The sequence below is a fragment of the Myodes glareolus genome, chromosome 23 (genome assembly GCF_982192425.1).
Source record: "Myodes glareolus chromosome 23, mMyoGla1.1, whole genome shotgun sequence".
In the NCBI taxonomy this organism is placed as follows: domain Eukaryota; kingdom Metazoa; phylum Chordata; class Mammalia; order Rodentia; family Cricetidae; genus Myodes; species Myodes glareolus.
The window spans coordinates 4311453-4323551 of record NC_142048.1 but is presented as its reverse complement, the minus strand read 5'-3'; positions in this window follow the sequence as shown (position 1 = coordinate 4323551).

The window sequence follows — 12099 nt, the reverse complement described above, 5'->3', positions numbered from 1 at the left end:
TCCGTGTGTCGTGGATCACTCTTCACTGTTCGGGTCAATCGCTCTGGCAGCCAGAATGGGCTCTCTTGATCCTGTGGGAAGACACAAACAGCTCCCCTGGATCTCAATAAAATGGGATCGGGCCTTTCCATTCATTAGAAAGCACGTCTTTCCACTTAACCAAATTTTTGGGTCGCTGTGGATCCGAACAATGTCGTGTTGCAGCATTTTGGCCATTATCATCCAAATTTAAAAAATTTATGGTGAACAGAGCCATGGCAATGGCCATTTTTGGCGTTGGGGGCAACTCCTTTATTATTCCCCCTTTTTTTGTTTTTAACAAGAACTGGTATCAGTATAGGCCATGCCCTTGTCCCTGTATAGAGGGTCATCCTTGCTACTTTCTCATTAAGTTTTTTTTTAGTTTAATTTTTTACAAGATAACTAGACAATTGCTTAATAATTAGTCATTGTATCTGGGATTACAGGGGCGCAATTCTCCAGCTGCATCAAGAAGTCTACCAGAGGCATGTTGGAAACTATGGGCTTTTTTGCCACAGTCATAGATTTAGCCAATGACCCAATCACCTTAAAAATCTAAGGGCTTTTTGCATCTACCTCCCTGTGGATCCTGAAACATTAGATTTAAAACCAAATAGTTATAAGCTGCCATGTGGTCATTGGGGAATTGAACTCATGACCCTTGGAAGAGCAGGCAGCATTCTTAACCCCTAAGCTATCTCTTCAGTTCCTTATTCAGATGGAAAATCTCTCGGGCTAGTAGCCGGCATTGTTCGCCCTGCCCGTTGCCCCAGGCTATTGGTCCGCCTTTGTTACCTAGGATCAGCACAGCTCAGCTCAGTCAAGCGGAACAGAAGCCACTCCAGCCTCAGAGCCCCTCACAGTTTTAGGCACATTGCAAGCCTTCTGGCCTGGCAGCTTGTGGCACCTCTCTCATTCTCAGTACTGCTGTGATACCCTCCAGGCCAGGCACCAACTGAGCCAGCGCGACGGCCCCCCACCATAGCCATCCAGCAAAGCTCCGCTCCAGCCACCCTCCAGCCATAGCTGCATTCATTCTGAGTCCAAACTCGGTGCACGGAGTAAAGCAGAATTCAGAAGCAGGCTTGCTGCTCTGAAACCATTGTAAGGACCTCATTTAAACTTTTAGGGAATTTGGGCGTCATTAGTCTCTTTGGCTACTTCCTGCTGAATTGGGCCATTGCATTCTTAGGGGTATTTACTACAATATTTCAGGAGGTCTTGGTGATTCAAACCACATAAATCTCAAGTACACCCTTAGGCTCTCATTTTCTGTGGAGATGAAAACAGAACCTCTTTTCCAAAACATCATATCCTTAGGCAAATTCAAATATCTTTCTCCTGTCCGGTACACAAAAGACAACACAAACAACATAACATAAAGCTTTTGACCTTGTAGGTCAGTCTCCCCCATTCTTAGAACCACCGGGGGGTCCTTTTTTCTTATTTCCTTTTCAGTCTCCCCCATTCTTTGAACCACCGGGGGGGGGGGTCCTTTTTCCTATTTTCTTTTTCTTACAGGCGCGCCTAACCTCTCACTGCATTCAGTTTCTGATATGCTATCCTGGACTTCCTCCAATACATTTTGTCCGTCTGCAACAACAGCCTGGCAGGATTTATCTTCTAAGCAATTTCAAAGTGATAAGAGAACTGCTAAGAAGTACCAAGGCCTCTATAAAATCTTTCCAAGGTGGAGACAAGTCAAGCCCAAAATCAAAAAGTCCAGGAATAGTCATACCTCTCTGAGCAAATACCCTGCAGTTCTGAATCCTCCTTGTGTCCAAGGGGTCTCCGGCGGTGCGAGCAGTTGTCAGGGTCCCTCAGCGTCCCGGGTTTCAGCACCAGTTGTCCCGCGCTACTGTCTCGCCCGCAAGAACGACGCGGGACACTTAGGATTCTTCTGCAGTAAAGCTTTATGCGTCTTGAGAGGGAGAGCATAAGCTTACATGGCGGAGACCCAGAATGAGGGGAACCCAGCCCTTATAAAGGAAACAGTCCTCGCTTCTGACGTGTCATTCTTGGATTGGTCCGCTGCCCATTATCCCAGATGATGCCTCGGGAGTAGGCAGGGATGCAGCGGTAGAGAGTTAACAAGCACATGCGCTGGGATTAAAGGCGTGTGCTACATCACCTTGAACTCACAGAGATCTGCCTGTCTCTGCCTCCCAGGCATTGGGACCAAAGGCGTGTACTACCACGCCTTGAGGTCACAGAGGTCAATCTGCCTCTGCCGCCCAGGCATCAGGACTAAAGGCGTGTACCGCCACACTTTGGGGTCACAGAGGTCAATCTCTACCTTTGTTCCTAGAAGCAATGGAAAATGTGGTCCGGCCCTCCACACGTACCCATCCCAATTCCTGTACCTATTCCATTTTCCTGTACCCATTCCATTTTTCTCTACCCATTCCATCATCTTGTACCCATTCCAAATTCCTTTATCCGTTTCAGATTCCTGTACCCATTCCAAATTCCTGTACCCATTCCATTTCCTGTACCCATTCCAACTTCCTGTACCTTTTTGAAATCCCTGTATCCCTTCAATTTCCTGGACCCTTTCCATTTTCCTGAACCCACACCAACTTCCAGTACCCATTAAATGTCCTTGTACCCAATTAAATTCCTGTACCTATTCCATTTTCCTGTACACATTCCATTTTCCTGTACCCATTCCAACTTCCTGTAACCATTCCAAATTCCGTTACCCAGTCCAACTTCCTGTAACCCTTCCATTTTTTGTATCCATTCCAACTGCCTGTTCCCATTCCAACTACCTGTACCCATTCCTATTTCCTTTACCCATTTTATTTCCTGTACCCATTCCAACGTCCTGTACCTTTTCTAAATCCTGTATCCCTTCAATTTCATGTAACCTTTCCATTTTCCTGACCCTATTCCAACTTTCTATACCCATTCCAACCTCCTGCACCTATTTCAGCTCCTGTACCCATTTCATATTCCTGTAGCCATTCCACCATCCTGTACCCATTCCATTTCCAGTTCCCATTCAATTTCCTGTACCCATTCCATGTCCTAAACCTCTTCCACATAACTCTATGCCTTCAATTTCCTGTACCCAGTCCAAGTCCCTGTACCCTTTCCAACTTACTGTACCCACTTTAGGTCCCTGTACCCAATTCAAATTCCCGTACCCATTCAACCTTCCTGAACCCTTTCCATTTTCTGTTTCCATTCCATTTCCGTACCCATTTTTAATTTCTGTACCTATTCCATTTTTCTGTACCCAGTTCAACATCCTGTACCTATTCCAATGTCCTGGATCCATTCCAACTTCTGGTACCCATTCCAAGTTCCTGTAACCCTTCCATTTCCTGTATCCATTCCAACTTCAGGTACCCCTTCCACCATCCTGTACCCATTCCATTTCCCGCTCCTATTCAAATTCCTATACTCATTCCAAGCCCTGTACCTCTTCAAATTACCTGTATGCCCTCAATTTCCTATACCCATTTCAAGTCCCTGTACCTTTCCAACTTCCTGTACCTACTTAATGTCCCTGTACCCAATTTACATTCCTGTACACATTCAACCTTCCTGAACACTTTCTATTTCCTGTTTCCATTCCATTTCCATACCCATCCAATTCCTGTACCTATTCCATTTTCCTGTATCCATTCCAATTTCCTGTACCCATTCCAACAACCTGTACCTATTCCAAATTCCTGTATCCATTTCATTTTCCTGTACCCATTCCAAATTTCTGTACCTTTTCCAAATACCCATATCCCTTCAATTTCCTGGAACCTTTCCATTTTTCTTTTTTTTATTTTTTTTAAAGTTTATTAAATTATAAAGTTTCCATTTCTGCCCCTCCTCCCAACACCCTCCTACTTCCCCCACTCCCTCTCCTCCTCCCTCTACATCCCTAAGAGTAGTCAGGGTTTCCTGCCCTGTGGGAAGTTCAAGTTCCTCCCCCCTCCCTCCATTTTTCTGAACCCATTCAAACTTCCAGTACCCACCAAATGTCCCTGTACCCAATTCAAATTCCTGTACCAATTCAACCTTCCTGAACCGTTCCCATTTCCTATTCCCATTCCATTTCCAGTACCCACTCCAATTCCTGCACCAATTCCATTTTCCTCTACCCAATCCAACTTCCTGTAACCATTCCCAATTCCTTTACACTGTCCAACTTCCTGTAACCCTTCCATTTCCTGTATCCATTCCAACTTCTGGTACTCATTCTTACATCCTGTACACTTTCCATGCCCTGGACCTGTTCCATTTCCTGTGTTGATTCCAATTCCTGTAACTTTTCCAAATTCTGTATTCCTTCAATTTCCTGCACCCTTTCCATTTTCTTGAACCCATTCCACCTTCCTGTACCCATTTCAACCTCCTGTACCCATTTCAGCTCCTGTACCCATTTCTCATTCCTGTACCCATTCCACCATCCTGTACCCATTCCATTTCCTGCTCCCATTCAATTTCCTGTACCCCTTTCAATTCCTGTACCTCTTCCAAATACCTGTATGCCTTCAATTTCCTGTACCCATTCCAAATCACTGTACCCTTTCCAACTTCCTGTACCCACTTTGTCTCTCTACCCAATTCAAATTACTGTACCCATTCAATATTCCTGAACCCTTTCCATATTCTGTTTTTATTCCATTTCCGTACCCATTCCAATTCCTGTACATATTCCATTTTCCTGTACCCATTAATTTTTCCTGTACCCATTCCAACATCCTGTACCTATTTCAAATTCCTGTATCCATTTCATATTCCTGTACCCATTCCAAATTCCTGTACCCATTTCATTTCCTGTACCCATTCCAACTTCCTTTACCTTTTCCAAACACCTATATCCCTTCAATTTCCTGGACCCTTTCCATTTTCCTGAACTCACACCAACTTTCAGTATCCACCAACTGTCCCTGTACCCAATTCTAACTCCTGTACTAATTCAACCTTCCTGAACCTTTTCCATTTGCTGTTTGCATTCCATTTCCAATACCCACGGTAATTCCTGTACCTATTCCATTTTCCTGTACCCATTCCAAGTTCCTGCAACTATTTCAAATTACTTTACCCAGTCCAACTTTCTGTAACCCTTCCATTTCCTGTATGCATTCCAACTTCCGGTACCCATTCCAACTACCTGTACCCATTCCATGCCCTGTGCCCGTTCCATTTCCTGCATCCATTCCAATTTCTGTACCTTTTTCAAATCCTGTATCGCTTCAATTTCCTGTACCCTTTCCATTTTCCTGAACCCATTCCAACTTCCTGTACCCATTCCAACCTCCTGTACCCATTTCAGCTCCTGTACCCATTCCTTATTCCTGTACCCATTTCACCTTCCTGTACCCGTTCCATTTCCTGCTCCCATTCAATTTCCTTTACCCATTCCAATCCTGGACCGCTTCCAAAAACCTTTATGCCTTCAATTTCCTGTATCCGTTCCAAGTCCCTGTACCCTTTCCAACTTCCTGTACCCAATTTATTTCTCTGTACCCTATTCAAATTCCTGTACTAATTCAACCTGCATGGACGCTTTCCATTTCCTGTTCCTGAAGCTGCAGTGCAATTCGTAATGAAAAGTCGCCAGACTATCTTGATACAAAATATACAGCTTTAATAAACAGAAGTAACACTTACAACAGCTTACACCAGAATCCATACGATCCATCCGGATGCAGGAGCCAGGTGAAAAATAGCTAGTGGAGTGAGCTTGTTAGGTTTATAGGCAGGGTTTAGCCTGAGGGCATCACGCCCCCAAAACAGAATGTGATTGGCTGAACTACCCTATCATCTCCCCCTTTTTTTCTAAAATAAGAAAAAGCCAAACCAAATACAACTATATACAATAGAAGCAAATAATAAATATAAAGTTACAAACAACAAACTATGTTAAGCAAGAAACATATAACAAAAGTTCTGCTAAACATTGTATCTCAGGGAGTCTAAATAATGCAGATGGTAACTACAACTATATAATCTTCAACTCCATCAAAGATCTGAGAAGGAAAATAATTTTACTCAAGCAGCCCGGAAGTACAAGCGGGAAACTTCTGAAATGTGTAGCGAATGGAAGAGAAAACTGAATACCTGGGCAATCACCCAAAGTCTTGTATGCAATGTTGAGTCAACCAACTTTGGCTAAGGCCTGATGTAACTGACATGCTATTTTTCAAAGGCAAGAAACCTTTTAGGACTCTCTCACCCTGTCTTGGCAAGATAAGACAACCCTGCTTTTATCCATTTACGGATATTCTGTAATTCTGTCAGTGGTTGAGGTATGGGCTTTTTCTTTGTCTAAAGGCCAGTTCTGCCAGGAAGAAGACAAGCTCCATGTGGAGTGTCTTTGGTGCTCAACATTCTCTCGGGAGTAGAGCGGTGATGCCAGGAGCAATTGTGTCTCACTACTAGAGAACTATGAGTTAGATTAAAGGTCATTTTCCACAGCTCTTCGAAGAGGTTGAAGATTATACTATCTATACTAAGTATGATTACTATGCACCTAAATAACCTGATTAACCAAAATATAAATATAATAAACATATATGACTATTGATTTCTATCTATCTAACTTGAAGACTAAGAGAATGAACAACTGTGCAATGAGTGAGGATAATGACCTCCAAATGTGAACAATGCACATAAATATCTTAATCAGAGGTAGGAATGTAAACATAAGTATATATATTAATACAAATAGAGGTAGAAGCATACTCACATACAATATTCAATATATCAGTTTACAAAAATCAACACCAATACAATCTTCTAAAAACAATAACTCACAAATACCAATATATTATTATTCCATCACCAATCAATCCCCCTTTTTCTTTGATAAACACCCCTGAGTTTATAAAATACCTCCACCATTCCCTCATCCCTATATCAATTATAACCAATCCCTAAATGATATCCCTAAACCTAAGGGCAAATTCTACTGGGAGAAGGAATGTCGTCCTCTAAAATTGCTTCCAGCTGTCATGGGGGCGACGTTTCACTTAGGGGGGTCCTGTGAAAATAATTGATGGTAAAATTCCCATATAAACATTTGGTGTGAGAGAGTTGTAAATAGTCTCTGAATAAGTTGAGGAGGTCTGACCAGAGTGTTGTCAAATATTGTGCATCATCCGGAACTGTTTTGTGTAGCTGGTACCAAAAATCAGGTCTAAAAAATAGTACTATCAACATTATGACGTCATAGTAACCAGGTGGAGTTGGTGTTGGGGGCCCCATCTTCATCCTAGAAGCTTTAAAGATTACTGCAGGAAAATTTATTGTTTGTTATGGGAAAGTTAAACATTATCTATGAAGACATATACAGACATATATATATTAATAAAGATAGAAACAGATGTGGGGAAAAGCAAAGAAAATTTATCAATTGTAGTTATTCTGTCCCGTATCTTGGCTCTTGACATGAGACAGAAACTCTGGGATATCTCTTATCAACAGGCTTGGAAATGAAGAAGGACTGAGCCATTGTCCAACTCCAAAACCAGCTCTACATATTTATAAATAAATGCACATTAGTACATATTAAAAAAATAGTAATACTTACCTAAACTATTTGGATTCATTGTTGATCCTCTTTTGGTCGTAGGCGGTTTCTATATTCAATTATCCAGGGTCCCTTGGATCCTTTGAAAATGAGCATTAAAGAAGAGAACCCTGCCCCCAACCTATATATTTCTCTTACCTTTGGTGTGATTATTATCCTTGTAAGTGAGTTATAATTTATCTCTTCCAAGAGGCTTCTCCTCTTCAAACTGAACCTTTATTAATTTTGATGGTATCCACAATTTTTCCTCTCCTGTGGAAACAAGAGCAAAACCCCTTCCCCAACCCTGCACATCTCCTGGTTTCCACTGTGAGGTCAGCACATCCTTGAAATAAATTGGTTGATTTAATTCAGTAGATTTTTCCAATTTCCAATGTCTTTCTGCTGCCATTGTCCCCTTCTCATTAGCGTTGAGAAAATTCAAGGTTAATAAAGCATTATGTAACCTATTCCTGGGGGTATTTTCCACCCCTTTCTATTTGTTCAACATATCTTTTATAGTTTGATTTGATCTTTCTATAACTGCTTGATCTGTAGGATTGTATGGTATACCTGTAACATGCTTAATATTATAATAAGCAAAAAATCGTTTCATTCTCCTAGAAATATAAGCTGGACCATTATCCATCCTTATCTGTGTAGGTATACCCATAATGGCCATTACTTCTAATAAATGAGTGATTACTGAATCAGCTTTTTCTGAGCTTAAAGCAGTTGCCCATTGGAAACCTGAGTATGTGTCAATGGTGTGATGTACATATTTCAATTTACCAAATTCTGGGAAGTGAAATACATCCATCTGCCAAATTTCATTCCTTTTAATACCCTTTGGATTAGTCCCTGCAGGCAATGGTGTTTGGTTATAGAAAGAATAAGTAGGCATTTCTTTACAATCTCCTTAGCTTGTTGCCATGTAATAGAAAACTCTTTTTTCAAGCCTTTGCTATTGGCATGATGTTTTTTATGAAATTCAGATGCCTGCAGCACACTACCAATCAATAAGTGATCAATATCTGCATTACCTTGTGCTAGAGGACTTGGCAGACCCGTATGGGATCTGATGTGTGTTATATACATAGGGCAAAGCCTGTTCCTGATTATGTCTTGTACCTGGATAAACAATGAGGTCAGTTCTCAGGTATAAATTCATCAGGTATAAATTTAGCAGTTTCAATATACAAGATAACTCTTTCTGCATATTGTGAGTCAGTAATTATATTAAGAGGTTCTTTAAAATCCCTAAGCACCATAAGGATGGCATATAATTCTGCCTTCTGGACAGAATCATAAGGACTTTGTTCCACTTTACTCAATTCTTCTGATTTGTAATCTGCTTTCCCTGATTTATTAGCATCAGTATAAAATGTACGAGCTCCAGTTATTGGAGCATCATGGACAATTCGAGGAAGGATCCAAGAATTCTCTTTATAAAATTACGTCTCTTGCTTTTTGGGTAATTGTTATTGATTTCTCCCCAAAAAATTAGCACAAACTCTTTGCCATGGTTCATTGTCTTCCCACAACTTTTTTATCTCATCAGCAGTGAAAGGCACTATAATTTCTGCTGGGTCTATACCTGCTAATTGACGAAGTCTCAGTTTTCCTTTTATAATCAATTCAGAGACTTTTTCCACATAAGTTTTTAATTTTTTACTTGGTTTGTGTGGAAAAATATCCATTCTAAAATAGTATCTTCCCTCTACATTAAAATTCCTGTAGGAGAAATTCTGGAAGGCAATATAACTAGAATGCAACTAAAATTTGGATCCACCCTATCTACATGTACCTCCTGTAATTTTTCCTCAGCCATCATCAGTTCCTTTTCTGCTTCAGCTGTTAACTCTCTGGGACTATTCAAATCTTTGTCACCATCTAAGGTTTTGTTTAAATGAATTATTAGATCAGGTGTTATCCCAACAGCTGGTCGTAGACTGGAAATGTCTCCTAATAATCTTTGAAAGTCATTAAGAGTTCGTAACCGGTCTCTCCTGATTTGTGCCTTTTGAGTCTTAATTCTTTGTAAACCTATTTTATAACCTAAATAATTAACAGAATCTCCTCTCTGAACTTTTTCAGGAGCAATTTGCAATCCCCATTTAGGTAACACTATTATTACTTCTTCAAACAGCCTTTCTAAGGTATCTTTGTTTTGATCAGAGATCAGGATATCATCCATATAGTGGAATATTATGGACTTAGGAAGTTGTTTGTGTATAATTTTTAATGGTTGGCTTACAAAATATTGGCACAAGGTGGGAGAGTTTAACATTCCCTGTGGGAGGACGGTCCACTGGTACCTCCTTGCAGGCTGAGAGTTATTATAAGTCGGCATTGTGAAGGCAAACTTTTCTCTATCTTTTTCTTGTAAAGGTATAGTGAAGAAACAATCTTTCAGATCAATAACTATAAGAGGCCATCCCTTTGGTAACAGGGAGGGCAGAGGAATTCCAGATTGCAGAAGGCCCATTGGTTGAATAACCTTGTTGATAGCTCTAAGATCTGTCACCATTCTCCATTTACCAGACTTTTTCTTAACAACAAATACAGGAGAATTCCAAGGGCTGGTAGATTCTTCCATATGTCAAGCATCCAATTGCTCTTGTACCAGCTATTCTAAAGCCTGTAACTTTTCCTCAGCTAAAGGCCATTGTTTAGTCCATATAGGTTTCTTAGTCAACCATTTTAGAGGCATGGCTGTTGGTACTTCTGAAGCACCATCAATTGTGTTGTGTTCTTGTATAGCTCTAATGGCTGGTTTCTGCCATCTGTAATATCTTGTAATATTTTCCTCAGGAATATAGGCTCTGGAAGCAGCAGAAATGTTAATTTGGGTATTCCATTGCTGCAATAGGTCATGGCCCCATAAATTCACTGCAATATTGGCTACATATGGCCTTAGTTTTCCTATTTGTCCATCTGGACCTATACAATTGACCAATCTTGTGCTTTGTCTTACTCAAGATAGAGTTCCAATTCCTAGGAACTGAATATCTACCTCCTAAAGAGGCCAATGCAGATGCCAAGATTCTGGAGTAATGATACTTACTTCCGCACCTGTGTCCAGTAAGCCAGTAATAAATTTGCCATTTACACACACTCTTAGCTGTGGTCTTTGTTCATTTATAGAAGTCTGCCAGAACATTTGTTTACTTTGTCCTCTTAGATTTCTTGATTCTTTCATCACATTTAACTCATCCTTCAGGCCGTTATTGCTTTTAACAGCAGGCATGGGGCATTCTAATTTTCCTGAAGAGGCATGTTCTCTGCAGTGATCGGAAATGACTGGACCATATTTGCCATGGGGGCTTTCGAGAGGCCCCTTATTGAGTTTCCCAATGGCAACGGGTTGCCCTGTTTATCTCTTGTTGACCTACACTCATTCGTCCAATGCCTGCCCTTTCCACATCTCCTACATAAACCTGAAGGCTGAGTCCTCCTATTCCTGTTATTCCTAGAAGAGTCATTATTCCTGGAATTCCATTGTCTGCAGTCCCTTTTCATGTGTCTCATTTTGCTACAATGAAAGCATTTTGTAATCTGATGTCTCCTTTTACCTTTGGAAATTGCTTCTTGCACCCATATTTCATTGCCATAATCAAATGTATCAACATTCATTGTATGTAATACCCATTCATCCAAAGGTGCTGATCTGATCTTTAAAGACCCCAGGATCCTTTTGCATTCTACGTTGGCATTCTCATCAGCCAAAGACTCAATTACTATATTTCTTGCTTCTTGATCAGGTATCCCTATTTGTACAGACTTAGTTAGCCTTTGTAAAAAGTCACTAAAGGGTTCTCTCTGACCCTGTTTTACCCTGATATATGATTCTACTCTCTGACCTGAGTCTTGAACCCTGTCCCAGGCCCTTAGAGCTGCTGTGGCACAAATGGATAAAATATTTTCATCATAAAGGGCTTGTTCCTGAGGATCAGAGTAAAGTCCTTCCCCTAGAATTTGATCTAGAGAAACCTCAATTCCTTTCGCTGATTCTTGTTGTTGTAAAAGTCTGGCCTCTTGTTTGAATAGGCATTTGAAATGCCATAAAGGTCCGTTCTCGAGGACAGCTGATGTGAGCTGGTTCCAATCTTGAGGGGTGGCCCTGTTGCTCAGAGCCCAGGATTTTAACATCTCCCTAACAAAAGATGAATGTAGTCCATAATTCACAATTGCTTGTTTAAATTCTTTCAGATCATTCATACGTATAGGCTCCCATGTATGTTCTTTAACGACCTTAGGGTTTTTGGAGCCAGTTATCTTTTCTGATGTTATTACTGGAAAGGCAGTACTCTATGTAGACTGAGAGTTTTTTGAGGTGAAGGTTGCCTTTCTACCTTTTGCTCCTGTTCATCAGAGTCTATGATTTCCTCAATCTTATTAAATCTGTTCACCATTGTCTTCTGTAAATCCTGAATCTCCTGTCCAGTATTATGCTCCAAAGCCTTCATTAACGATTCTAAGGCATGGAGCTTGTCCGTCAGAGACACTATTTCCTTCTTGGACACAATTGCCTTCATTGATAATTCCAAGGCGTGGAG